Here is a 27551-nt window from a genome sequence, read left to right as displayed (position 1 = left end):
GAAAATGCTATGCGGGTTGATTACTTCTGGCTAAAAAAATAAGGAAGTGCTTCATGGAGGAGATGGTAATTGAATTGAGGTATAGTGCAATTTGAACAAATAGAATTTGAGAGGTGAGAGACAGTCTAGATGGAGCAAATTGGGACTTTAAAGGCTGATCAAGGCAAGCATGAAATGGTTGATTCTATTCTGGAATGTAAGGGAGACTAAGAGGAACAATATATGGGAGAGGCAGATTAGATGCTAAAATGAAGGGCCTTAGGTTTTGGGTTAACAAGTTTTGATTTACTTGGTAGATATTGAGGAACCCCTTCTGTTAAATGACACTAATTGATACATTCATAAGGAAAGGCGCCAGGGAAATATTTCTATGATTTGAAGTCAAATTTATTGAATTTAGGTATTCATGTGTTTCAGTTCTTCCCCATGTCAGTCTAATAGATTATATAAACATCTTATATATTTGGAAAACCTTGTCAGATAATGGTGTATTCTGCAAGTATTAATGGTAAGAGAGGTATTTAAGGATATTTAGTGGATGTGAGGGCTATGAATTTGAAATTGTCATTGGAGAAACAGGAAAAGGACTATCATTGTAGAGGTGGAAGAGACATTGTTTTTAGGCTGTTTTATAGAGACATCTTTTGGTATATATTTAAGAAAACTTGAGTGCTCTTGAGTAAAGAGAAGGTTTGAGATAGAATTCTGAAGACATATAAGCCATTATTAATTTGAAGAAGGGTCAGAACCAGAATATTCAAGTGAAGATGTTTAAGAGGCAGTAGAGGATAAAGAGCTGAGTCAAAGAGAGGATGGAAAGTTGCACTCACAGGGTGTTTTAGATAATGAAATTAAATAGCAAGCATATCTTAACATGTAAACGGATTATATGCCAAAAGAGTTTTTATTGGTTGGTCAGAACACAGACCACACTTTCCTTGATAAACCATGTTATACATGGCTTTTAGGTCATAGGCTCTAAGCTCTTCAACTTAACCTTGATGTCAAAAAGGGGTGATCCATGTCCCTTACAGAGCTTGCAAATAATTTTTGTTAATACTTACCATTTTTAAAAAAATATATAAAACTTGTTAAATCTTAAAAATTGAATCTTTCTATGTCTCTGTGTCTGTCTCTCTCTCTCTGTCTCTCACACGCATGCGCGTGCGCACGCGCGCACACACACACACACACACACACACACACACACACACACATTGCTTTTTCAACCTCTCTTAAAAATTCACATTTGGCAAGACTAAGCCTGCATGCTTACACAACAAATGCAGTAGCAAATACAGTCATCTGAGAGAGTTAAAACCCACCCCTTTTGAGACTTTACCTTAGTACCCTACAACTTTATTTTATCTTACACCCACCTGCTTCAGTCTTAGCTTTGGGTATTTTATGAAATATATATTTGGAAAACTTTGTCAGATTGGGTGTATTCTGCAAAGAATAATGGTGAGAATGGTGTTTGAAGATATTTGATAGATGTGAAGACTATGAATTTGAAATTGTGTTTGGAGAAACAGGAAAAGGACTATCATTGTAGAGGTGGAAGAGACTTTATAGAGACAATGGTATATACTTAAAACTTGAGTGCTCTTTTGTGAGTGGTATTTTGTGATCCTCATAATGTATTTGTTTACCATATTATTCTTTCTAGTAATATTTGCCCTGAAACCTAACCACGGCATGCAATAATTTTTGTAAGTGAAACATGCTCGCATTACAAATGAGATATCACGAATAGATTCCCTCTCATTCTAGTAGGTTTGGATTTCCCCCCTCGTCTTCTGTTGTCTGTAAATTCTCTGAAGGACTTCATTCCTTCCTTAACTGTTGACTGTTTCCTTCGGCTAGAAAGAATATTATTAGATTTGTATTTCAGAAAATAAACAAAAAAGTAAAAACCCACTTGGCTTGTGTTGTGGAGTGCGGGTTAGAGGGAGTTAAGACTGGAGAAAGGACATTGTACAATCAGTAGGAATTTTACATCTGCCAGTCAGGAGAGAGGTGTGGACTGAATATATACATTCGGGTATTGTTTGCCACAGGTAGTGGTTGATACTGGAAATACAGTGGCTGGTTAAGACATGGTCTAGAATGAAGTCTTGGGAAAAGTGACATTGAGGAGGTACTCCTAAGAATAGGAACTAGTAGAGACTGAAAAAAGATCTCAGAGTTAGAAGAGGAATTCAGAAAGAGGAGTGTCATGTAATCCAAAGGGAGAGTTTTAAAAAGGAAGGAGTAAAAAATAAACTGAGTGAGAGAAGTTACACAAATCAAGAATTAAGAATTCACATTTGGATTTGTCAGCTAGGAAGTGATCCTTACACTGATTATAAAATGTTTAGCTTTAAGGATGTGAGGATTTAGTAAACCTTTGACCATCTATGTGAATTTGTTCATGTTAAAAGAATGAATCTTGTTTATTCTAATCCTAACAAAATATTCTTGTCATATAACAGCATCATGGGAAAAAGAAAAAAAACCAAAAATTTATTGACAAAAATAATCAAATGATAAATGAATAATAATTAATTCTACCTTCAATGACTATATAAAGTTATCATCTAAACTGGGAGACTTTTAAGAAGGAAAGGGATAACTATTAATAATTATAGTAAGGATGAATGTCATTTAACCCCTGCAATCAGGGAGGAATGCTCACCCTGATTATAGTTCACAGTTCACATTTATTGAGTGCTAGCTATGTGCCAGCCGCTGAGAGGAGTTCTTTACCAGTTTGTCTGATTCAATGACTACGGGTTTTAGTTGCCAACATTATTAATTCTTTCTCTGTATATGTTGAATTTATTGACAAAAATGCTATGTGTAATTTTGATGACCTTGTAGAACTTTACTTTTATTTAAGAAATACACACATACAAAAATTGGTACCCAGTGTATACCAAATTATGTCATAGAGAATGGAGAAATGAAGATGATTAATAATAGTACTCATTGTTAATGATCTACCAGTGTAGTTGAAGATCTGAGAACAAAATTTTAATATAATATGGTAAAGTGTCATGATGATAGTGTAGTTTGTGAAGGCCACAACTTGTATTTTTTATACTTTATGTCCTGTATTTCTTAGGGTTGAGTTTATAGTGTATTAAAACTTGGTAAGGTACAGTTTGCTTTCTGCAGTAAAAAACAAAAACAAAAAAAATACCAGTGGAAAATACAAGGTATAGGTAATTATATGGATAAGTGGGGTTTTCTCTACCCTAGAAAGTATATTCTGCATGTGTGCACGTGTGTGTGAATGTGTGTGAATGTGTGTGTGACAGAGAGAGAGAGGGAGGGAGGGAGATTAGTTCTATATCACAAAGGGATACATTTCCATATCTATAATGTAATTTTAGCCACACTCAAGCTATATTCTCTGAAGGGTCTGGCATATTTCTCTGACACATCTGGTAGATATGTATGGCATTAATTAGCATAGGTATTGCTATAAATGACATGTCAGTCCAGGACAACAAAAAGCATTTGTTACTGATGTCAATCATTCATCCTTTGTCAGTTCAAAAGGCTTCCCTAAAGGAATGCACATTGATCTTCACTGATCCAAAATACAGCAAAACCATTCCTGTGTTCTAGAAACAAAAGTGGAACTACCTATGTTTGAAAAGCCATATGGAGACATTCATACAGAAAGTGCATGTTTATAAATTTGAGTAGTAAGACTGTTACATTAGGCCAAGATTAATTGAATCTTTTGAAAAGAAAACTGCAGTTTTCTGGAATCCTAAAATCTAATCTCAAATGAGTTTGTTTCCTCAAAGCTTTAATTTTTAGTAGCCTAATTTGTGTTTTTGTTTCATCTGGAGATAATTTTGGAGTATGCCAGGTAAATATCCCTTACAATGGTTAAAAACAAAGGTGACCACACGAGTATCAATTTGTGACTACGCTGATGGCTTAAAGAAGTACTCTTCTGCCTCTGTAACTCTGGTTTTCCTATCTGGCTATTTTGATACAGATACTGATTGATTTTGTTTATTTATCATAATCCTATTATAGCTTTCTTTTTGTAATAATAATCACAAGTGTAATACTCTTATATATCTGAGCAAAAACTGGCTTTAAATGATACGTTTCCCCAAAACGTCTATATTTTATTTCCAGTTTTTCTCCAAAAGTTCCCCCTACATTCTAATTTATTATTTAATGGAACGCAATATGAATGACTTTAAGAGAGTGTGATCTAGGGTATGGCACAAGTTGAAGACATTTATCTTAATATTTCATTTTAATGAGGCAGAAAATATCCATTATTAGAAAACTATAATTTGATAAAATTTGTAGAATACAATTAATTTCCTTAAAATTATGAATGTTCATACCACCATGGAGCAGATAATCATACATCACATTTCAGTGTCCTTGTAAAGGTAGTATGTGTTACGTTTTTACATCTTATAGATTTGCTAGAGAATTAACATGAATCAGGATTTAGGACGTACCCATGTTGTGTACTTTAGTTTGACCAACATGCTTTGTTTGAATAGCAGTTCCTAACCTTTGTATCATCTTTAAAATTTTTACTCCAGATCTCTTGCCCTGCCTACAGACCCTCTGCTATCTGTTTCTGGTCTGTCTCATGCTCTTGAAATCATCTTTTTTTATTATTCCATTAAAATTTTTAAAAATGGATTTTCCTTTACACTTTTCTAATCATCCTGTAATTCTTTAGCTCTAAGACATTAAAATGAATGAGTAAAAATATTTGATACCTAATCGTCTCTGCTAGTCCATTCAAACTCATGGATTTGCAAAATTATGTTAAAGTCTTTTAAAAATACATTTGAGTAGGCTTTTGTAGTCATTTGGATTTTGAATATTAATTTTCTCTTGCTATGCTGCTTAGCCATAAAAATGAAAAAGAAGATGGATGTGGGTTTCTTTTAGTGGTGTTAATTTAAAGTACTTGATTTATTTATTATAATATTCAACAATGGCAATTCCTATTTTCTCTGTTCACATCAGATCCAACAGAAAATAATGAGAAGCCCCCACCCACCAGCACAGTAAGAAAAAGTTTGATGCGTTTTGTAATAATTGATTAAAAGTATAATTTCCCCCTAGATCAAACAAATAATAGAAGTCTGTTGAAGCTTTGTCCTGACCTATTCTGGAAGTAGAAGAATACCCTGTAGAAAGAAGCATTGTAAGCACAAAGAGTAAGACTCCTCAATCCTGGGAGAGAGAATTAAAGTCTAACCCTCCAAATGTAAGTCATCTCTACTCTATATTTTCCATCCCTCAGTTTTTGTAGCTATTCAGGTATTAGTAGAAAAATATGTGATGCAAATATTTGGATGTATTTTCTGTACAAAATATATAGGTGTTTTTGTTGTTAACCTTAAATTTCTATTTGTGTTAACATTTTCTGAATCGTAATACAAGGTGATGCTTTGCAATAATACTATTTAATGCAGAATGGATTATTTTTAATTTTATCTTCTGGCAAAGAATTGTTAAGAATTTTGAGAGTATTCTGATGAAAAGAAGGTAACTTCCTTTGATTTAGTATCTACAATTGTGCCATCATAATCCCTTTTTGCACTAAACTTTAATTCTTTCTTTTTCTTTTTTATTTCTTTATATCTGAGAATAAGACTATCTTAATATATCTATTTAAATCCACCTTCCAGTAAGAGAGACATTAAGTCCTTTTTTTCACTTTGCATAGTGAAAATGAATTGGAATGAATTTGTATCCATAATCCACTATAAAAATATATAAATTTTGTCAGCTCAGTGTACTGGAAGGACTGATTCCCTATCTCATTAGGAAGAACTTAAAAGATGTGTGTTCATGATTATATAGAAAGAATTCAGTTGCTGTTTATAAATTGGTAGGAAGAATGATGATTAAAGGCAATGCTTATTTTAGGAAAATTACTTGGGAAGAAATTTCTTGTCAGTTGTCACTTTTATCTGAAAAGTTACTTACTGCATTGCCCTTGTGATAAGGCACTTGATATGTGATATACGGCTTACTGCCAGAAATTTGACTTTCGCTTAACAGTTGATAACCCTTTTCATTCTTCAGTGAATGAGCTCAGTGGAAGAGTATTGTTTTGATTTTAAAAAGTCTGAATCATGGAAATTATGTCAAAATTGAAACATGAATTTTACAGGTTTTAAATGTGATATTCTTATTGACATAGCATCTGACAAAGTTGTCAAAGTAGATTGCAGTAAGAAATCTTCATAATTTATCAGTTCACATTTAATATTGTTTAGAACATTGGACAGAGCCTGGAAACACTCTGGCCATTTCCAACGCTGCAATTATGAATTAGGATTTTTGAATTTAGCATAAACTATGTAGATAAAAAAAACTAGTGGTTTTGGTCTTAGATATTTAGTTCTAAATTTTTCTGTCATTGAACTAGATAGAGATGCCTTGGGAAACATTACAAACATTATTATTCCTTTCGCTGATGTGAAACAATTGTTCCTTATGTAAAATTTTAATATTTGCTATTGAAAAGTGTGACAGAAATTTTAAAAAGTTATTTAGATTTGATGAGTAAGTGGTAAACTCTTATTTACAGGTTTGAGATTGATGAAGGATTGGAAAATATTATTTTTTACAGAAAACTTTTGTGGATCTTCTCTACAATATTGTACATTGTAATATGTACAATATTACATATATATAATCAATGAATATAGATTAAGTATACCAATAATAACATGCTTGAATCTCATAAACATAATGTTGAGTGAAAAAAACCTAGCACAAATGAATAATGTATGTATGATTTCTTTTCTATAAAGTTCCAAAAAAGTGATTACAGCAAAATTAAAAATAATAGTTAAATTCTAGGTAGGTGGTAAACATTGAGGTAGAGTTTCTAGGAGCTTCTGGTATGTCACCAACATGCTATTGATTCACTAGGCTGGTGGTTGCATGGATATTTATGCTATGCACAGCCATTAATGAAAAGCTAAGTGCGTCTTTGCTAAGATCAGGTATCAGGCAAGGGTGTCCTTATCACTTCTATTCACTATTATACTGGAAATCCTAGCTAAGGTAATAAGAAGAGGAAATAAACAGCAGCCAGATTGGAAAGGAAGAAATACGACTATTTGGGGATACCATGATTATCTATGTAGAACATCTCAAAGAAATCAACCAAATAAAACCTCCTGTAAGTAATAAATGATAACAAGGTTGCAGAAAACAAGATTAATATACAGGTCAGTTGTTTTCCTTTGTCCCAGCAATGAACAACTGGGATTTGAAATGAAAAACAGAGTACCATTGGGGCACCTGAGAAGCTCAGCTGGTTGAACGTCCAGCTCTTGATTTCAGCTTAGGTCATGATCTCGTGGTTCATGAAATTGAGCCCCACATGGGACTCTGCACTGACAGTGCAGAGCCTGCTTGGGATTCTCTCTCCCTCTCTCTCTGCTCCTCTTCCTGTCTTTCTCAAAATAAATAAAACTCAAAAAATAAAAATATAGTACCATTATATTAGCACCAAAAATATCCTGAAACCCAGGTACAAATCTATTATCTATCTATCTATCTATCTATCTATCTATCTATCTATCTATCATCTAACTAATATAAAATACAATATTACATATATATAATATAAAATACATACATTAAAATATATAATATTTATATGTTAAAATATTAGAAAACTATAAAATTCTGATGAAAGATAAGAAAATCAAAGATCTACAGGATATTCCATGTCTCTGCAGAAACAAATGCAATATAATTGTAATGTCGCATCTTCTTTCCTTCATCTACATATTCAACACAATCACAATAAAATGCCAACAGGTTATTCTGTGAATATTGATAAACTGATTCTTAAGTTTATCTGGAAAACAAAAGACAACAAGTAAATAATATTATATTGAAGAAGAACAAAGTTAGAGGACTGACACTCCCTGACTTCAAGACCTTGTATAAAACTACAGTGATTGGGCACCTGGGTGTCTCAGTCAGCTGAGCATCCAACTTCAACTCAGGTCATGATCTTGCGGTCATGAGTTTGAGCCCCGCATCAGGCTCTGTGCTGGCAGCTGAGAGCCTGAGGCCTGCTTCAGATTCTGTGTCTCTGTCTCTCTTTGCCCCTCCCCTGCCCTTGCTCTGTGTCTCTCTCTCTCTTTCTCTCTGTCTCTCAAAAAATTAAACATTTAAAAAAATTTAAAAAAATAAAAATAAACAAGAGCTTTAAACAGATCTAATGAAAAAAGATATACAGATGGAAAACAAGGAAATGAGAAGATGCTTAGTATTTATTTAATTAGGGAATTAGGAATTAAAAAATGAGATATCACTACATACCTATTAGAATGACTAAAATTTGAAACACTGACATGCCAAATGCTGTCAAGAATGTAGAGCAAGGAGGACTGTGATTCGTTGGTGGGAATGAAAAGTGATACAGCCACTTTGGAAAACAGTTTGGGAGTTTATTATGAAGTTAAACATACATATAATACTTACCATGCAGTCTAGCTATTGTACTACTTTGTAATTACCCAAATGAGTTGCAAACTTACGTCCACATAAAAATTTGTACAAGAGTGTTTATAGAAGCTTTATTCAAAATTGCCCAAACTTGGAAGCAACCAAGATGTTCTTCAGGAGGTGAATGGGTAAACAATCTGTGATACATACATATAATGGACTATTTACTGATCAAGAGAAATGACCTATTAAGCCACAAAAAGACATGGAGAAAATTTAATATTAATGAATGAAGGTCCCTGAGAAGGCTATATGCTGTATGATTCCAGCTCTCTGACATTTTGGAAAAGGCAAAACTACAGAGACCTTAAAAAGATCAGAGGTCGCCAGAGTTGTGGGGAGGGACTGATGAATTAGTGGAGTTTTATTATTTTTATTTTTTATTTTTTTGAATAGGTGTATTATTTTTTAGAGTAGTGAAATTACTCTGTATAATAACGTAATGGTGGATACATGACATTATGAATGTGTCAAAGCCCATAGAGCTGTATAAAACTAACAGTGAACCCTAACTCTGTACTTTAGTTAATAACAGTGTTGTAGTATGAGTTCATCAATTGTAGAAAATGTACCACACTAATGCAAGATGTTAATAATAATAGAAACTTTATGTATTTTGGAGATGGAGAAGAGAATATGTATGGGTCTCTGTGTACTTTCTGCTCAATTTCTCTTTGAATATAAAACTACTCTAAAAAATAAGATATTTTAGATAATTTTTTGCAAGTCTAATATAATTTTAAAAATCAAAAATCTCATTGATTTGGTTAGTTAGAATTCTGAGAAAAAGGTAATTTCAAATTTTATCTGAGTATTCAAAGTTAAAAAGATGCAATTTAAAATCAATATCTTGTGATCTCGCAAAACATTGTTTCATTTGGGGAAAGTCCTAATGTCCATAAAGGAAGACTTCTATACTTGAATATATTTAGTAACTTTTTATGACAATGTATTTACCTAGCATAAATGTATCTTTATTTTAAGATAGATGTTTCAGTTTTGATTTTAAAAATAAATACTTTTTTTTGGTAATATAACACAAATTCATTCTGTAATAATGAAACATTCTTCTTTATTGAGTTGTTCATAGCTTCTTTCCTTAAATTTTAATACATTTTGTGCAGTGGTCCACCATCCTCAGAAATATTTTTTTACTTAAGTAAATTAAAGTTAATTTGTTAATTTTAACATTAGTATGTTGTAAAAAAAATGAAAAACACAGATGCTCTTTGTATCCCATCTTTGAATACAAATTTTCAAATATAGATTTGATTTTAAAAATACCAGATATGGACTCCTTCGTAACCCCTTTAAAAATTTTCTTTCCTTTTTTCTTTCTTCCCCTCCCTCTTTTTCTCTTTCCTTTCTACTTTCTTTCTCAGTATATTCTTTTGTTTAATTTTCCAAGGAGTAAATATAATCTTATTTAACTGGTTGACATTAACAGAAACCAGGAATTTATTATTCATAAAAACGAAACAGAAAAAAAAATCCCCCTTTTCTTCAGATTCTGGATACAGCTAGGCTCAACACAAATGTCTCGGGAGAATGCATCTGTTGCTATTGCATTTTTTTTGTTTCTTTGAAAACTTGGCATTTGTAATATATCTATGATTTTGATTTGTCTTGGCCAAAACCCAGATTACCAAGGAATTACATTTTGAACATATTCAACTAAGAATTATCTTTGTAGCAACTTTTCCCTTGCCATATTGAAATTTTGGGAATAAAATCAGATTTTGTTTCAGAAATCAGCTATGTTTCTTCCTAGTGCCAGAATGATTTTTTTTTATGTTAAAGAGACACAAAGCAATACTTAAAATCTGAAACGTATTTTAAGCATACCGTGTAGGAAATAGTCCCATTTTTGCATTTGACACACCTGGGGTCAAATGTTTGCTCTGCCGTGTTATTTGTTTATATTGATCTTGGGTTAAGTTTGGCATGTGAGAAGTAACAATAACAACAACAACAACAACAACAATAATAATAATAATAATTTCCTTATAGGCTTAGATGAAGATTAAATCTCCAAGCACAAAAAATACCTGGCACACAGCAGGTATTTAATTAATGGTAGTGGTCTTTCTCTTGCTTATTTTGTATATATGTAGAAGTGTGTGTGTGTATAAATGAATGTGTGTGTATATTTGTATTTATGTGTTTATATACATATATGTGTATATTTATGTGTTTGTATGCATCTATATATCTCTATCTCTATCTCAGTCTCTGTATCTCTTACAGCAATGTGCAATATATAGCCGTTTATTCCACTTACTAAGTTCTGAAGCAGAGAATTCTTCTGGAAATGATACAGTCTGGAAAGGAATTCTATCACCACATGGAAATATTTAAAAGCTTATTATTTCTTTGTGCCCTAGTATTTTCATAATTTTATATTTAATCTACCTGGAATGTGTATAAATTTTTAAAAGATCTAAAGAATATTTTTCCTTTAAAAATTCCTGGCAGACAACAGAATTCTTTTTTTAATCTCATTCAATGTATAATTCAGAGAATGATCTATTAATTAGTACACATTGATTTGAGTTCAAAAAGATGTGCACTGTCAGTTTGAGAAGATGTTTGGGAATATGGAAAACAAAATAACTTATATGTCTGAAAAGAGACATGTCAGTTTTAACAAGATAAAAAATGCAAGGTTGAAGTTGAATCTTTCTAAAAAATTGACATTTGTATGATTTTGTTTTCACTAAATAGCAAGGCACCAGTTTCTTGGGGGCACCTTTACAGAGCTGTGTCCATAACTGATTTGAATCTTTGTAGAATAGAAATTTAACAAAATGAAGTGTAATATTCCATGTTCTCTTCTAATAATGTAGACTTTTTTAGCAAAAGCAGCTGTTAATATCTTAAAAAAATTTTTTTAACATTTATTTATTGTTGAGAGAGAGAGACAGAGTGCAAGCAGGGGAGGGGCAGAGAGAGAGGGAGACAAAGAATCCGAAGCAAGTTCAGGCTCTGGGCTGTCAGCACGGAGCCTGATGTGGGGCTCAAACTCAAGAACTGTGAGATCAGGACCTGGGCTGAGGTCAGATTCTTGCTTAACTGAGCCAACCAGGCACTCCAAAAGCAGCTGTTAATATCTTAAGGAAGTAGCACATGCCTGAATATCTCACCTGAATTTGTGTCTTGTGATTTCTAAAAGACTACCTAAAATATTAACTAATTAGTTGCTCTCAGACACTGAAAGAAGGGTTGTAGCAAAGGACATAATGCTTAAAGACATAGGATGAGATCCACCAGGATAAGTATTAGGAAAGCCTGACCTGTTGGTTTGAAGTGATTATTATTAAAAAACAAAAAAACAAAAAAACCCCAACTAGTTAAAACTTGTATTTTTCTCACACCTCTTCATATTTTAAAGGCAGGGTAGTGACGATAAAACTTCTTGTTAAACCCAAAGTGTATGGTGGCTTCAGTCTTTTCGAAAGACCAGTGAGTTACACATTGAATCCACCTCCAAGTTAATGATGCAAAATTATATCTGGGACAAGGGACTCAGTATTCCTGGGATGAATAACTTTTTTTAGTGGGTATGCTGATGACCTAGTTTTGCGGGGTTGACAGTTCTGTCCATGTAACCACTATTACTTAAGTGCCCCATTTTGAGGATAGCCCTGTGGGACAACATTAAGAAGCAACAAAGTGCTCTTGGGTCAGGTATCAGAGTATATTGAAGGTGTATGTTCTCCACAGATAGGCTCTGAAGGTCATTTCTGCTGAACTCTGTTAAATGTTTAGTGATTTTATTGTTGTACAACTTAAAAGGTCCAACTTCTCTTTTGGCAAATAAGCATATACCATTTTTTTTTCTATATGTGGACCGTATTTTAGGTTTGTCCAAAAGGCATTATGTGTATTAAAACCGAATACCTTTACCTAAAATAAGCACCCATCAATCATCTCAGTTAACTTAAGCTAAATGAAAATATTTGTTAATTTGCTGATCTGGGCAAATTAGTTAGGAATGTTTTTCACTAAAAATTATTTTAAATATTCTGTTTAGTTCAGAATCCAAAGGGTAGCTTTCCTTAAGATTTTTATTTTAAAATATTGTAAACTGTCAGAAAATATCATTATAGGCATCCAGATATCCAAATTTGACATATGTGAATATTTTGTTATATTTCTTTAGATTTCGTTCTTTTTAAGAAATATAATGCCACAAATACAGTAAAAACTATGTGCTTTCATCCTGTCTCCTTTTCTCTCTTTCTTTCTGTACTACACTGAAGTTGGTGTTTATGTATATATCTTACGTTTTGTTTTTTGTGATTTTAAAATTAATGGAAGTGGCATCATATCACATCTACCCTTCTGAAACATTTTTACTTGCAAAATTATACAGGGAATTTATCCATATTGATACACACAAGTCTGATTTTTTAGTTTTTTTTAGAGTCAGCTGGTTATATATATATATATATATATATATATATATATATATATATATGAATATATATATATAAAACACATTCATGATTTTTGTAGTTGTATAATGAAAACTGCAAAAATCATAAATCATGTGTTGATGAATTTTCACAGAATGAATGCATCTGTGTACCTAGTACCCAGTTCAAGAAGTAGCATGTTACCAGTACTATAAGAGCCTCCCCCTCTTTTTTCCTCCTCTTTGTTACTATCCTTCACCGTCTTCCACCAGGGAAACCATATCCTGACCTCTCACAACATAGATTCGTTTTCTCTATTTTCGAGCTTTATATAAATGGAATCATTTAGCATATGATCTTCTGTGTCTGGCTTTTATTTTATTTTTTATTTTTAAAAACTTTTTAAATGTTTCTTTATTTCTTTGGTGGGGTGGGGGGGAGAGAAAGTGCTAGCCAGGCAGGGGCAGAGAACGAGGGAGACACAGAATCTGAAGCAGGCTCCAGGCTCTGAACTATCAGCACAGAGCCCGATGCCAGGCTTGAACCCACAAACCGTGAGATCATGACCTGAGCCGAAGTCAGACATTTAACTGACTGAGCCACCCAGGCACCCCTGGCTTGTTTTTAATATTAGATTTATGAGCTTCCTCCACATTATTGTGTCTATCTGAGTGTCTACCCTGAATGCTATCTAGTATTCCAATACGTGAATATATTACTGTTTGTTTATTTCCATTTTATTTTGGGACATCTAGGTTGTTTTCTTACTTATAACTATTAGACATAATAGTACTCTGAAGATTCTTTTACATGTCCTTTACATATTGTGTGCATCTATATAGCTAGGAGTAGAACTTTGATAGAATATATACATCATCATATCAATCTAGTATGTGTATCCTAGGTTATCTATATCATAGTGTCAACATTAGTGGATACTGCATGTGGTCTTCTAAAGTGCTTGTCTGTCCCAGTTTACCTTCTGACCATCACTGTCTGGGATTTGAGTTGCTCCATGCCTTGCCGACACTGAGATTGTCTTTTTCCATCTTTGCTATTTTGGGTGATAATAATTAATTAGCTTTTAACTGCTTTATAACATTCCATGGTTTGAATAAAGCATACTTATTTTAAAAACTCTTCCTTGGTAGATGAACAATTTGGTTGTTTTTCATTTTTTACTATTTCAAACAATACTGTAGCAAATATATCTGTATATTTCTTGTTATGCATATGTTTGAGAGTTCTCCTAAGGTTACAACTTGAAGTAGAATGAGTTTTTACAATATCATGTATTTATTTCTTCAATACACTACTATATTTGTCTCTAATAGGGTTATACTATGAAGTGGTAATTTTAGTTTTATTGTAAATCATACTCATCAAGTACAGAGTATAAATGCTGCTTATTTAAGAGGCATTATATAAAATGTAATCTCCTAGGATTTAGGGGAAATGAGTGGGGAAGAGATGAAGCATGCCACACAGCACCTGGCATATGGGTTAAATAAAGCTTCCATCGTTATTGTTTCCACTGTTAAATTACTACTGATTATGTTCCTATAAAATGCTCATTCTAATGTCCATGCAAAATCCATGTGGATTTTCCCAACCATCCACTTAAAGGTAGCTTCCTTCAATGTTTGAAATTTCTTTCTTTACTCGAGTTCTCTTTTTCCTGCATAATGGAGTCATTGTATCTATTTGATCTTGATTTTTGATTACCCAGTGGCATGTATACTGATAGTTTGGAAAATTGATGTAATTTGAAAAGTTTATATCACATTTGTGACAATCTTACTGAAGATTTGGTCCTAGGCAAAATGGTGATGTGGAGCCCAAATTTGCTTTGTTGTTTCCATTGAGATTTATGAAAATAGCATGTATTCCTATAGTTTTTAGTAGATTATACTAAGATATTTATCTTTTCTATTAGATATAAGAACAGAGAGAGTCAGTATTGGTAGAATGACCAAAGCAAGACCTTTAATTTAGATTTTTTTTAATTTGACACTATCAGTGAGGTGGGTCAACATTAATCCCAAAGAAAGGAATCTAATTAGTTTATTTGTTGCCATTACTTTTTTTTTTATAATTTTCATCTCTCTTTGCCATTTTTCCCATGATCCTTAATTAGTCTTGATCTAGTCAACCCCTAGTTTCTCTCTTCAAATGAAGAGTGCACTATTGCTCTACAGAATCTTTCTTTTTATTAATTGTTTTTATAATTTTTTTTAACATTTATTTATTTTTGAGAGAGACAGAGACAGAGTATGACCTGGGGAGGGGCAGAGAGAGAGAGAGACACCAAAACAGACTCCAGGTTCTGAGCTGTCGGCACAGGGCCCAGTGCAAGACTCGAACTCACGAACTTTGAGATCAATAACCTGAGCCAAAGTTGGCTGCTTAATCGACTGAGCCACCCAGGTGCCCCCAGAATCTCTTCTATCACTATCCCTCCATCTTGTTCATCATGGGCATCGACACTTTCACTAACAAATGTGTTTCGATTTAACGAACCAAACTTCAACTCAAAAATTCCATGTTTGGTTTTCAGAGTAAATTGTACAGATAATTTTTAACAGAAACTCAATTATTGCCAGCTTCTTAATTTTTCAAAATCTTTTATACTTAACTGGTTATTTGTAGGCTTGTGCAAAAGATAGTTTGGGTTTTGTTGTGCAGTTTAAAATAATATTTCTGTTGCTTTCCTACTTTTATGAATATTTTCTTACAGTTCAGTGACTTAAATTTGAGTTTATTAGTTTTTATTATTTTAAATCTAGTTATATTTGAATTTATGTCTGCATAGATCATGAATTGAGGTGGTTAAAGAAATCTAATTTCTGAATAGTTTCATTATAGAGTTGAATGCTCATGTATATGCTTTTTAAATGCAGATACCTGAAAAGAGTAATTTTTGTTTTCTACTAGATTTTAAGAATCAATGTCTAAGGTATTATCCTATTTCCCACTCTCATTATTTCCATGCAGTATTATATAAACTCCTGTATGCTTTCTTCAACCCTGTGTCCCCAAGTGCCCAGAGTGGTGCTGGTGTATAGGCCACCTTTAATAAATACTTGGTGAATCAATTGATATTGCATTTTTGACACACACACACACAGAGAGAGAGAGAGAGAGAGAGAGAGAGAGAGAGAGCGAGAGAGAGAGAATGCACATGTAGGTGAAGGACAGAGGAAAGGGAGAGAGAATCTTAAGTAGGCTTCATGCCCAGCACAGAGCCCGACCTGGGGCTCTATCTCACTACCATTTGATCATGACCTAAGCTAAAATCAAGAGTCAGACGCTTCACCTTCACCGAGTGAGCCACCAAAGTGCCCCAAATGAATTGATTTTTATTTCTTGTAAAAGGACATTGTCTCTTTACCCTGCACTACAAGGTAAAATGTTAGCCTTTTACCTTGGGGCGCAATTCTTTGGAAGACCATGTTGAATATGAATTATAATGGCTGAGCAGTTAACATCCTTTAAGGCTGTGCTTGAAGAAAATGATCTTTGTTAAGTGAGCCCAAAATAGTTTCTTTGAGTGAGAAAAAAAAAAAAAGCAAATAAAAAACTATGGTGTATTACACTGGGTTCTTTTTTAGATTAAAAAAAATCTAGAAATATAAACATTGCTGGTATAAGTCTACTCTGAGGAAGACAGGGACAATGTCATCAGTTTTGAAACTTTTTTCTGGGGTGTAACTTCTGGGTGATTTCTCTTCAACATTTTCTTGACTCCTGGACCAGTTTCCTATTCTGCGAGATGGGGATTGAATGATTGAATAAAGTACTGATTGATTCTTTGACCAACTTTCACTGAGGACCTGTGCTAGACCATGTAGTACATACAAAGGTGTGTTGGGCATGTCTTAGTGGGTTCCACCTCTTCTGTGATCTTTGTCATGGGTTCATAACTTTTTATTCTTGTATTGCCATTATGTTAGTAATTTGGAAAGAATGGATATAATTGTATGTTTGGACTAGTCGACTTAACTAGAAGTCCTTCAGTGAGATTATTGCTAAATCTATAGACAGTTTTAATCACTTACCTTCCTTGAAATATTTCACACAGCTGACTGCTTCCTCCTTGTATCATCTCACATTCTCATGTCATGTTGTTTCACTTATTCCCCTTACTAAGTTTTATTTGTGAGTGCTCTCTTTACCCGCCTCTTAAATGTAGGTCTTTTCCTGTGTTCTGTCTTTATCTTCTCACTCTGTATGTACATTATGCTAGATGAACTCACTTATTTCCAAAGCTTTGACCTTAGTGTTGGGACTCCCACTTTTGTATTTCTAACTTACAATTTTCCTCTGAGTTTGAGCTCTGCATTTGCAAGGGTCTCCTTGACATCTCTACTTAAATATCCCATAGGAATCCATCTAAAATTAAGCTCATTGTCAGCTCCTGTATCATCTATTAAAAATATGCTTCTCTTAAGATACTTTTTGTCTTAGTGAATAGCATTAATAGCACTGTTATGCGCTCAGTTGCCTATGTCAGAAATACTGGGTCATCAATATTGGGTTACCTGGATGTCTCCCTTCTTCTTGTCTTCACTCTTCTAGGCCCTTTGAGATTGAATAACCTCCAAATTTGACCACAAATATATTTCTTTCTCCACATCCCACTGATACTACCCTAAAGTTTATACTAGTCTAAAACTTTTATTTCAACAACTGCCATGACTGTTTTCCTCAATTTTTTATGCCTTTAATCCCCTCTAACTCGCTAGGTAGCAAGACTTAACTTTTAAAATAAAGAGTGGGTGATTTTTATTTTTTTATTCAAATCTTAAATATTTTCCCTTGAACTTAGGGTAAAATGGAAAGTGTGTCTTCAGGGTGGTCTACAAGTCCTTGCAAGAATTGGACCACACCTGCCCCTTTAGCATCATCTTTCTGTACTCAGCATATTTGTGACTCTGCTTTCTTACTTCACTTACTATGGCCTAATTTTATGAATTGATAGCTTCAAGTTTTTTTTGTGCCTTGTGGCTTTTGTGCATGTTGTTCCTTCTGTGGGACTTGATAATGGATGAATGGGGTAAAAGATCAGGATGATCCTAAGATCTCAAACTTGGTAATTCTGTTTCCTTTCTTCACAGACTTTATCCCAGGAAATTAATATATATAAAATCAAGCATCAAAGTAGAAGATGCTTAAAGCCCTCTCTTAGCCTAATCTTCTCAACCTTAAATATTTCAGAACTTCTCTCTGTGTTGTGATTCCCAAAGATATCTTGCATTCTTTGTGTGTTCTCTTCTCTTTGGAAAGTGCTTCACTGCTTATGTGCTAGATGACCTACTACTGCCCTTTAACACCCTGTTCAATCACAGCTCCTTGGAGGGGATGAGACTCCAAGATGGCAGCTTCCTTTATATCACCTGTGTGTAGTTTGCAGCTATACCGGAGATGTAGAAAAGTTAAGTAGCTTATTGACAAAACCAGGATTTGAACCTTCGCTTCTCTGATTTTAAAGCATAAGTCTTTAACTACCTTTTGCTAGATATTGTCATTATTTAGTAAGTACTTATTAAATACATACAGTAATAAAAATATAAAATACTCTGTGACCTAATTAGTAAGAAAGGCTTTTATGTCATCAATGAGAGGAAGTGATTTGACTGACATAGAAGGTAAGGATTTGACTGAAAGAGAAAAGGAAATTCCAGTCTGTATGGGATGGTTCAACTTCTAAGCCAGTTAGGTTCAGCCTTGCTTTGTAACACCCTAAGATACCTCTGGTTCTCAAAAAAAGGTATGAGGCTAAACTTGGGTGAAATAGGCCATGAAATGAATAAGTTAATTTTAATTAGAAGTGGCAAATATGTGTCACATATATTCTTGTGTTTTAATTGCCTTATGCGTTTGTGTCTTGCTCCCCTCAACTTGATTGTGAGCTTCTTTTGAACAAAGATATACCTTATCTTTTCTAAGCATCTCCTGTAATGAATGTCTGGTTCTACTTGATAATTATTTTTTGTGTGTAAAATAAATGATAGTGCTTTATCCCTTTATAACTTAGTTTTAGGGACAAAACTTCAAGTATTTTCAAATACAGTCATGTAGCTGATAATTCGTTTGTATATACCAACAGTTGGAAGCATTAATATACATGAAAAATAGAACTAACTCTTCAGTACTGGGTTTAATATCTTTTTGAGAAAGAAAAATACTCTGGTATGCATAATGTCAAGGACATACTCAGTGAAGAAAAGCAGTTTATGTTGGATCTAGGCTAGAAGAATGCTCTATTCTAGCATTTAACTAGTAGGTGAGTTTAAATATCTATGCAACTCTATCTTAGGACTTACTTTGCCTTTTGCTTTTCATTTTCTTTTGAGTATCAAGAGATATTCACATTTGGAAGGACATATTCTTATTAGCTCTAATGAGTTTTTTTGGTAAATGAATTGAATATAAACAACTATTGTGTTTGTCTTTTTTTGTAAGAAAGATTTCAAGCTGAAGATCCTAGTCATATAATTAAAAGGACTAATCCCATTCAATCCTTGAATCCGTCTATAGAAATAGAATTCTTAAAACATATACACAAAAGGGAATATGGTGCCTGTTGAATTTTATATTATGTTCAGTTGAACTATTATACTCCTAAAACAAATTTAATTTTGATTAGGAAAACTGATTCCTTTTTTTGTGCATTTATAAAAATGTCGACATTACAGACCATGGTGGCACTAGGGAAGTAAGGGTGGGGGGAGAAGTAACACTTGTATTATGTTAAATCAGAGAAAGAATTGCACTTGGCAGTTTTTGTTTGCAGAATGCAGGAAAGGCTGAAGGCTTTTGTACAGTTCAAAGAGCACATTCCACAGATACAGCAGTTGTTGGTTGCCTGCGGGGATCGTCAGAATTGGGGGTGGTGGTAGAGGTCTGGATCACAAAAGTCCAGGCTGTTGGGCTGTGTGTTTGTAAAGAAAAAAAATGCTTACCCTTTTTTGAAAAGTTGTGCAGAAATTGCCTCCTATCATTTATTTTAAACATAGCACTTCTGTATCAAAATTTAATCTGTGCAATAATCAGATGACCTTCTTGTGTAGCCTTTGCTACCTCTTGCTCTTTAATCATCTGTTTTCAGATTAAGGTTTACATGTTCAAATGTGGAAGCATGGAACTGCTGACTGTTAATCTGTCAGTTAAACTACATAGAAAAGCATAACTGAATTGATTTTATTTCACAGTCATATAGTCAACTATCATTTATACAAGGCTATTAAACAGTTTCAACAAGTTAACTCAAGATTCTTAAGAGAGCCTTTTTAACTGAAAATATGCCAAAGGCTAGCTTTTTCAGCTGGCGTGTCAAGACTTCTGCTGAATTAACACTTGTATCATTTCCCTACAGAATATGCAAGTTATAGTTTCTCCTGTGAACTGAAATAATGTAGCTGAAAGTTCTCTGAAAATTATAAATTGTAGGCCGATATAAATTAGCATTATTAAGTTTCTTGAAATGTCTACTTCATATGATATTATGTGTGCTTTATATTTTTTATATCAAATTTTGGCAAAGTGTATCAACATAGTTTCATTAGCTGTTTTCTTGGATTAATACATACATACATACATATATATATATGTATGTATATATATATATATATATATATATATATACCTAATTAGTGATGTTCTATTATAATTTTGGTTTTAGGAAAAGCCCCCAAAGCCTTATCTTGACCTAGTCTTGAATTCGTAGAATTTGGGATAAAGTATTTTTTTGTATCCAGATGTGTTTTATCTAACCTGTCACACTCAATCGCCAGAAGATTAGTTAGTGTGGTATAAAACAAGAGAAACATCAAAATTAGAATTATCTGTTGAACAAACTTCTGAGTCCATTGTAATGAGAACTTCTTTATTTTTACTTTTTAAGATTTATGACTTTCAAGATTAAGAAATTCTGAAAACATATCTAAAAGGGCAGAAACTAATTTAGCAGAATCCATGTACCTACCATTCAGATTTAATAGATGTTGCTATTTTGCCATTTTAATTTTAGACCTCTTTATTAAGAAATCCTCACAGCTCAAAGCCTTTTTTTTATAGTGTTGAAATACCCATTTCTGAATTGATTATTTGGCAGCAGCATCTTAAGGTTCTTAGCTGAATTCTTTCCGATTTTAACATTGGGCTTGCTAATGTCGTTTTCCTCAGAATTGCTGCAGCTTCTTTACAGTGTGGCTTCAAGAAGACCCAAGGCCCTCTGTCCCAGAATTTCAGCTTTCCTCTTCATTATTTCCATAAGACCTGAAATTGTTTTATTTTTCAATTTTTAGCTAGGGGACTTTGGGGGCCGTTATTAAACATAAATGCTTTATGGAGGGAATAACACATTAAGCCGTTATTAGCCATTATCTTCATCTCGCAGAAGCTGGTATGGTAGAACCATACTCTGAGAAGAGAGTGGCCAGGAGGAAGGGAGTGCTTAGGGGTTGGGTCTGCCTGTAGCATTTGGTAGACGCGAGAAATAACTCCCAAATGAAGCATTCAACTAAGAATCGTATAATATATCTCAGGAATTTTTGCTGGGGCCTCTATGGGAAAGAGAAACAAATGAAAACAACATTGTAGGAGGCCACTGACTTTTTGCAAAGTTAAAACCAGCGGTTAAACCATGCTGTTTAGTGGATATGTAAAACCTCTAAGGGAAACTGCTTTTTGACTTGCAACGTGCATTTGTATAGTGTCCTAAGTAGATAGTGTTAAACCCATTTTACCAGCGAGAGTACTGAGTAACAAGGAAGTTAGGTAGCTTTCTGAAATCTTACAGCTAGGAGGTTAAAAATCTAGAATTTCTGCCGTTAAGTCCGTCTGTTGACTATACCCAAATACTTCATGGGATTCGTTGCCTTCATTACTAAAATGTGCTTCTCCCATGTTAAACTTACTTAAAGCTTATCTAGTTTTTAAAGAAACAGTTCATGACTTACACTTAACCCCCACCCCGCTTCCCCCACCCCAATTTGGTGCTGTTCTTTCTGTGCATGTTTGCAGTACAAAAGTAAGCACAGACTTTTATGGTCTCCCATATTCCACTGAGGTATGTGTGTTTGCTATCCTTAGAAACTTGTTTGTTTGGCCCCTTAAGATCTGGGCCCTGGCTTACACTTTTTTTGGTTCCAATTATTGCCAACCCAGCACTAAGCAGTCAGTGAGTTCTCAGTAACGCCTGCTTCTGGATTTAGCTCAGGGCTCCATTCCCAGTGCTGACAGTACCAGCTGTGTGATATCAGACAAGTTACTTACTATCTCTGAGCTTTAAGTCCCTCCCTTGTAAAAAGGGGATAGTAATAAAGCTTGTCTCCAATGGTTGTTATGAGAATTAAACCCGGCATGGCAATATAAAACACTTTGCTTAGCACCTGGACCATAATAAGCATCCTAAACATAAGCAAATAATCATAACTCCATAAATTCTAGCTTTTGTTCTTATTTATCAGTGTAATCAATCAATGCTTATGGAGTGAAGGATTACCCATAAGAATAACTTCTATTGGAAAAACTCTCTAATTATAATTTTTGGGTCCCATTTGACAAAAATGTCCCTCTTTAAACAAACTGATCGTTCATAGATGTTTGAGTGATTAAAGAGAATGACACACACACACACCCTCACACAAACACGTTTTATCTATACTCAGATATTTAGACCTTTATAGACAACCCAGAGATCCCGGTTTTTTCTTAAAGTTATCCATCTCTTCCATTTCTACTGCAATAGCCTTCTAACACTTTCCTTTCTCTCGTGTCCACCAGCAAGAGTCTTTAACCCTGGGTCCTTTGCCTCCAGCAGATTCAGGATAGAACTGAATTTGAACATAATTAGTTTTCTTTGTAGTTCTATGTATTTTATTTTATGCATTTAACAATATTATTCTGAGGAAAGCTGCATAGGTTGGACTGACAGACAGTTTCATGGCAACCAAACAGCTAAGAACCTCCACCAGAAATTTAATTTATTTTCTGTAGAGCACAGGTGTATGGTGCTCTCCTCAAAATATAAATCAGCTCACGTCATTCCTTAATGTGAAAGACTTTACGTGTACTTGAAATAAAATATAAGCTGCTTACCTTGGCTTGGAGAGGCCCTCCTCCCTAGCCCTAATTCATCTCTTGCCACCGTGTTCCTTGCTTTCTCTGCCTGACATGAATGGCTTTCTGTCACTCCCTGAAACCCTTCCTGACTCAGCACCTTTGCACTTGCTATTTCTACTGTTTGGAAAGTTTTTCCACATGCCTGGCCTGCTCCTTGTACCTCAGGTCCTAGGTTAGGTGATGCCTTCTTTGGGAGATTTTGCTGGCTTCTCTGTCTGATGTAACTCCCCACTCACCTGTTCTCTGGTTCTTTTCCACAGCTCATTTCATTTATATAGTTCTATTAACAAACAAATACCTTTGTTTAATGCCTGTGTTCTTACTGATTTGTATATTCCATGGGGGCATAGAAAATGTTAGTCTCATTCAGGCTGCCGTCTAGTATAAAGCCCAACTCTCTGTAGATTAGTAATATCCATTGAATAAATGAAAGAATTGGGGGAACATGAATGGTCTGTTGTTTGGAATATATGAACTCACTTGTTTATTCATAAACTCATTTATTAGACGATGAGAAATGAGAGACCAGCTATAACATTTAAATTCTGAATAGCTTTCAGAGTAATTCATGAGCTACAGATGAATGCTTTAATCTCTTCGGTTCTTCAGAAATGAAATGTAATAGTTCATTATATGACAAGGGGAACCGCCCAGAAAATCAGAATTCAAAAAATCTGCTTAACTTCTTTCATATGTTACACCTTCCATCTGCCATACCCTAAGCCTATACCCTATTAACTCTATTTCATGATAACTTTGTCTTATGATTGACTCACCTGGCTACCATATACCAGGATCATATGTGCATCCATTGAAACTGCTTTTCTGTCATATATAACATTTACTTTAAAAAATATCTTATCATTTGTCTAGAAAGTTATATCTCAAACTTTGGATAACTAAATACGTTTTGTCCTGTTGCAGAGTCAGTCATTATAGCTTTCTGTTATTATTCTCTGACTTAGACTATGTTTACTGAACTGATTCTTGCATTAAAATGGAAACTTCATTTCAGTGATGTGTAGATTTGAACAGTAACCCTTTTATATTATATGTGGAATAAATCCCACGAGTGTCTGCTCTTTTATTTCCCTCCTCTCTTTTGGGGGAAAGTATTCTCCACTAGAGTCAGAGAAGGTTTGTGTAGAGCAGTTTCTTTCTCTAACTAGACCAGTGACAGCCTGAGAATATATTTTTTTTTTTTACTATCTTAAGTAATCGATGGTTATCTTATCCTAAGTGAGCTTGTGAGCTATAAAAATGAAGAAAACAGCAGAATGTAGTTTATGCCTTGGTCATTATTTAGAAGACTTTTGTGGGCTAAAAAATTAGGTAATTCTTTTCTTTTTTTAATGTTTATTCATTTATTTTGGGGGGGAAGAAAGAGAGAGAGGGAGGGAGAGGGAAGGAGGAACAGACAGAGGGAGGGAGGGAGGGAGAGAGAGAGAGAGAGAGAGAGAGAATGCTAAACAGGTTGTGTGCTATCAACGCAGAGCCCAACATGGGGTTAGATGTCATAAACTGTGAGATCATGATATGAGACCAAAATCAAAGAGTCGGACGTTTAACTGACTGAGCCATCCAGTCACCCCTAGGTAATTCTTAAAGAGAAAATGACTGCTTTTTCCTTACTACTTTCATTCCTTTAATTTTTTAGAGCTCTCTAAAGGCCAGGTTCCAATAATGATTAAGGCTATTCTTTTTCCTTATTTCATATGTAACTCAACATAATCTCATAACTGATTGCTTTTAGTATTCTTTTCTTGGCTGTACTGATTCTTTATAGAGAATTTCATGCAAGCGAATGAATGTTTGTAAATACATATTTATTGGTTGATTTGTTTTTTAGATTTTACCTCATAGGTCTTTCTCAATGTGACTTATTTCACTTAGCATAACCTCTAGGTCCATCCATGTGGTCACAAATGGCAAAAATATCCTTTCTTATGGTTGAGTAGTGTTCCACTGTACATCTGTATATCTGCATGACATCTTCTTTATCCATTCATCTATCAGTACATGCATATTTATTGAAGACGTTTCACTTTAGTTCACTTGGGGTGTGATGGGAAGGAAAAAGAAGGTGCAGGCATTTTTGTGATTTATCCCACTATTTCTTTTAGGACCCTGAGAACACAAAGACGGTATTAGTATGCTGTTGCTTAAATGATAAATGCCATCTCCTACTGTTTCCCTCCTCATCATTGAACACAGCTAAGTTGTTTTTGATCCTAGTTCTTAATATTTTACATGGAATTAGGAAAGAGGAAACAAGAGAGTCTAATTCTTCTTAAATGATTTCAGCCTTTTTTTTTAACGTTTATTTTTTTTTATTTTTGAGACAGAGAGAGACAGAGCATGAACGGGGGAGGGGCAGAGAGAGAGAGGGAGACACAGAATCGGAAGCAGGCTCCAGGCTCTGAGCTATCAGCCCAGCCCAGAGCCCGACGCAGGGCTTGAACTCACGGACCGCGAGATCATGACCTGAGTCGAAGTTGGATGCTTAACCAACTGAGCCACCCAGGCGCCCCTTAAATGTCTTCAGTCTTATTCCAGGTGTACCTAGAGCTAGAGTTTTGGGCTTCTGCGTATGGATCAGGTAGCTTTTTGGCTTGTCTCCAGTGTTAGGCAAATTCAGCTTTTTCAACAAAACTCATGCGTTTGTTTTCCAGCTTCTAACATTTGTTGCTATTGTCTACTCTGTTGAACTTTCCATCCTCATAGATTTGTTCCTTTGTTGAACAGTGCTTAGCTGTCATTTTTGTATGGTTTATGAAGGGAGAAGGGATAAATGCATGTGGTCCATTCTGTTTTGAACTGGAAATTCTCATTTCGTTTTTGACAGAGATATATGAAGTATCTGGTTACACATGGAAGAAGAGTGAGAAACACTCTCGAATAATGAAAAATCCCAAGACAGAGACCAGGCCTTGTGGCCCAATAAGAGTATTTAACTTCACCCATGCCTCTTAGTTCCCCACCTCCCTAGAGTGTGATTTGAGGTGAGGATGGGGATTAAGACTGAGTTTTCTCTAGAGACGTACACACAGCAGGACACTTAAGCACAAGCGCTTGGGGGCCATATGGTATGAGTCTGTTCATACAGTTTTTCCATTGAAGAGTTATGAGCACATAACCTGATTTATTAAGTTCTTTTTTTTGTTTTTTAATTAACAGGCTTTGTGTTTTTGGAGAAGTTTTAGATTTTCAGAAGAAATGAGCACTTAGTACAAAGTTCCCTTTTTTACTCCCTCTCCCCAAAATAGTTTCCTTCATTAACATCTGGCATTAGTGGGGTACATTTGCTACAGTTGATGAACCAAAATTGATAGCAACTAAATTCCAGAGTTCACATCCAGCTTCATATTTTGTGTGGTAAACTTCTGTGAGTTTTGACAAATACGTCATGTCATTTATCCATCATTACAGTGTCATTCACAATAATTTCACTGCCCTAAAAATCCCTTGTGTTCTATCTATTCTCTCTCTCCCTCACTCCCTTTCAAATCCCTGGTGACAACTCATCTTTTGTTATCTTTATAGTTTTGCCTTTTATAGAGTATCATGTAGTTGAAATCATATGTTATATAGTATTTTCAGACTGATTGCTTTGACTTCACACCATGCATTTAAGTTTCCCCAGGTCTTTTCATGGCTTCATATGATATCTCATTTCTATTTATTGTTGAATCACATTCCCTTATATGGTTGTATAACAGTTTGTTTATCCATTCACTTGTTGAAGGACATATTGGTTGCTTCCAAGTTTCAGCAGTTACAAAGCTTGTATAAACATTCTTGTGCAGATTTTTTGGTGGACATAAGTTTTCAACTCATTTAGGGAAATACCTAGAGTGTAATTTCTGGGTTGCATGGTAAGACTGTAATAAACTGCGAAGCTGTCTTCCAAAGTGGTTATAATACATTAACTTGTTTTTATATTTTAGAAATAGTGTAGACTGTTTTATATAGCAATATATATGGAAATCAATAGTAATTTGTATTTCACTTATCATTTTTTACATAAGTAAAAAGTCATTGTTGGGTCACCTGGGTGTGCCTCAGTCAGTTGAGTGTCAGACTTTGGCTCAGGTCCTGATCTCACAGTCTGTGGGTTCAAGCCTCACATCTGCCTCTGTGCTGACAGCTCAGAGCCTGGTGCCTGCTTCAGGTTCTGTGTCTCCCTCTCTGTCTGCCCCTCTCCCTGCTTATGCTCTGTCTCTCTCTCTCTCTTTCAAAAATAAATAAACATTAAAAAAAATTGTTTGAAGTCATTGTAGAGGCTTTATGATTTTAGTATTTACTGCTACATTGCTATTTAATGTTGCGTTGACCCTAACATGGCTAGAAGAGAGGTTCTAATGAAAAAAAGGTGCTGTATAAATTTAAAGGAATCACATTAGTATACTTTATTTTTCACTTAGTGAAAGCATTTCTACACCTTCATAGACATAAGCATACATTAATGGAGTACGGTGGGCT

General features: G+C 34.4%; 1 protein-coding gene across 9 annotated transcripts in view; it reads left to right on the top strand.

The window, feature by feature from the left end:
* FOXP2 (forkhead box P2) overlaps positions 1-27551 on the top strand; it is a 570611-nt gene that overhangs the window by 64574 nt on the left and 478486 nt on the right. For 8 of the 9 annotated variants that reach the window (XM_086692022.1, XM_086692037.1, XM_086692056.1 and 5 more), the window contains exon 2: positions 5104-5248. The exons of the other annotated variant lie outside the window; for it this stretch is intronic. The gene's annotated coding sequence lies outside the window, so the exon portion shown is untranslated. The remainder of the gene's footprint in view (positions 1-5103; positions 5249-27551) is intronic. 9 annotated transcript variants of the gene reach the window in all.

The sequence above is a fragment of the Puma concolor genome, chromosome A2 (genome assembly GCF_028749965.1).
Source record: "Puma concolor isolate L17-30 chromosome A2, mPumCon1.1.hap2, whole genome shotgun sequence".
Taxonomy (NCBI): Eukaryota; Metazoa; Chordata; class Mammalia; order Carnivora; family Felidae; genus Puma; species Puma concolor.
Note: the sequence above shows the minus strand (reverse complement) of the source record. Positions and strands in the feature narration are given on the sequence as shown.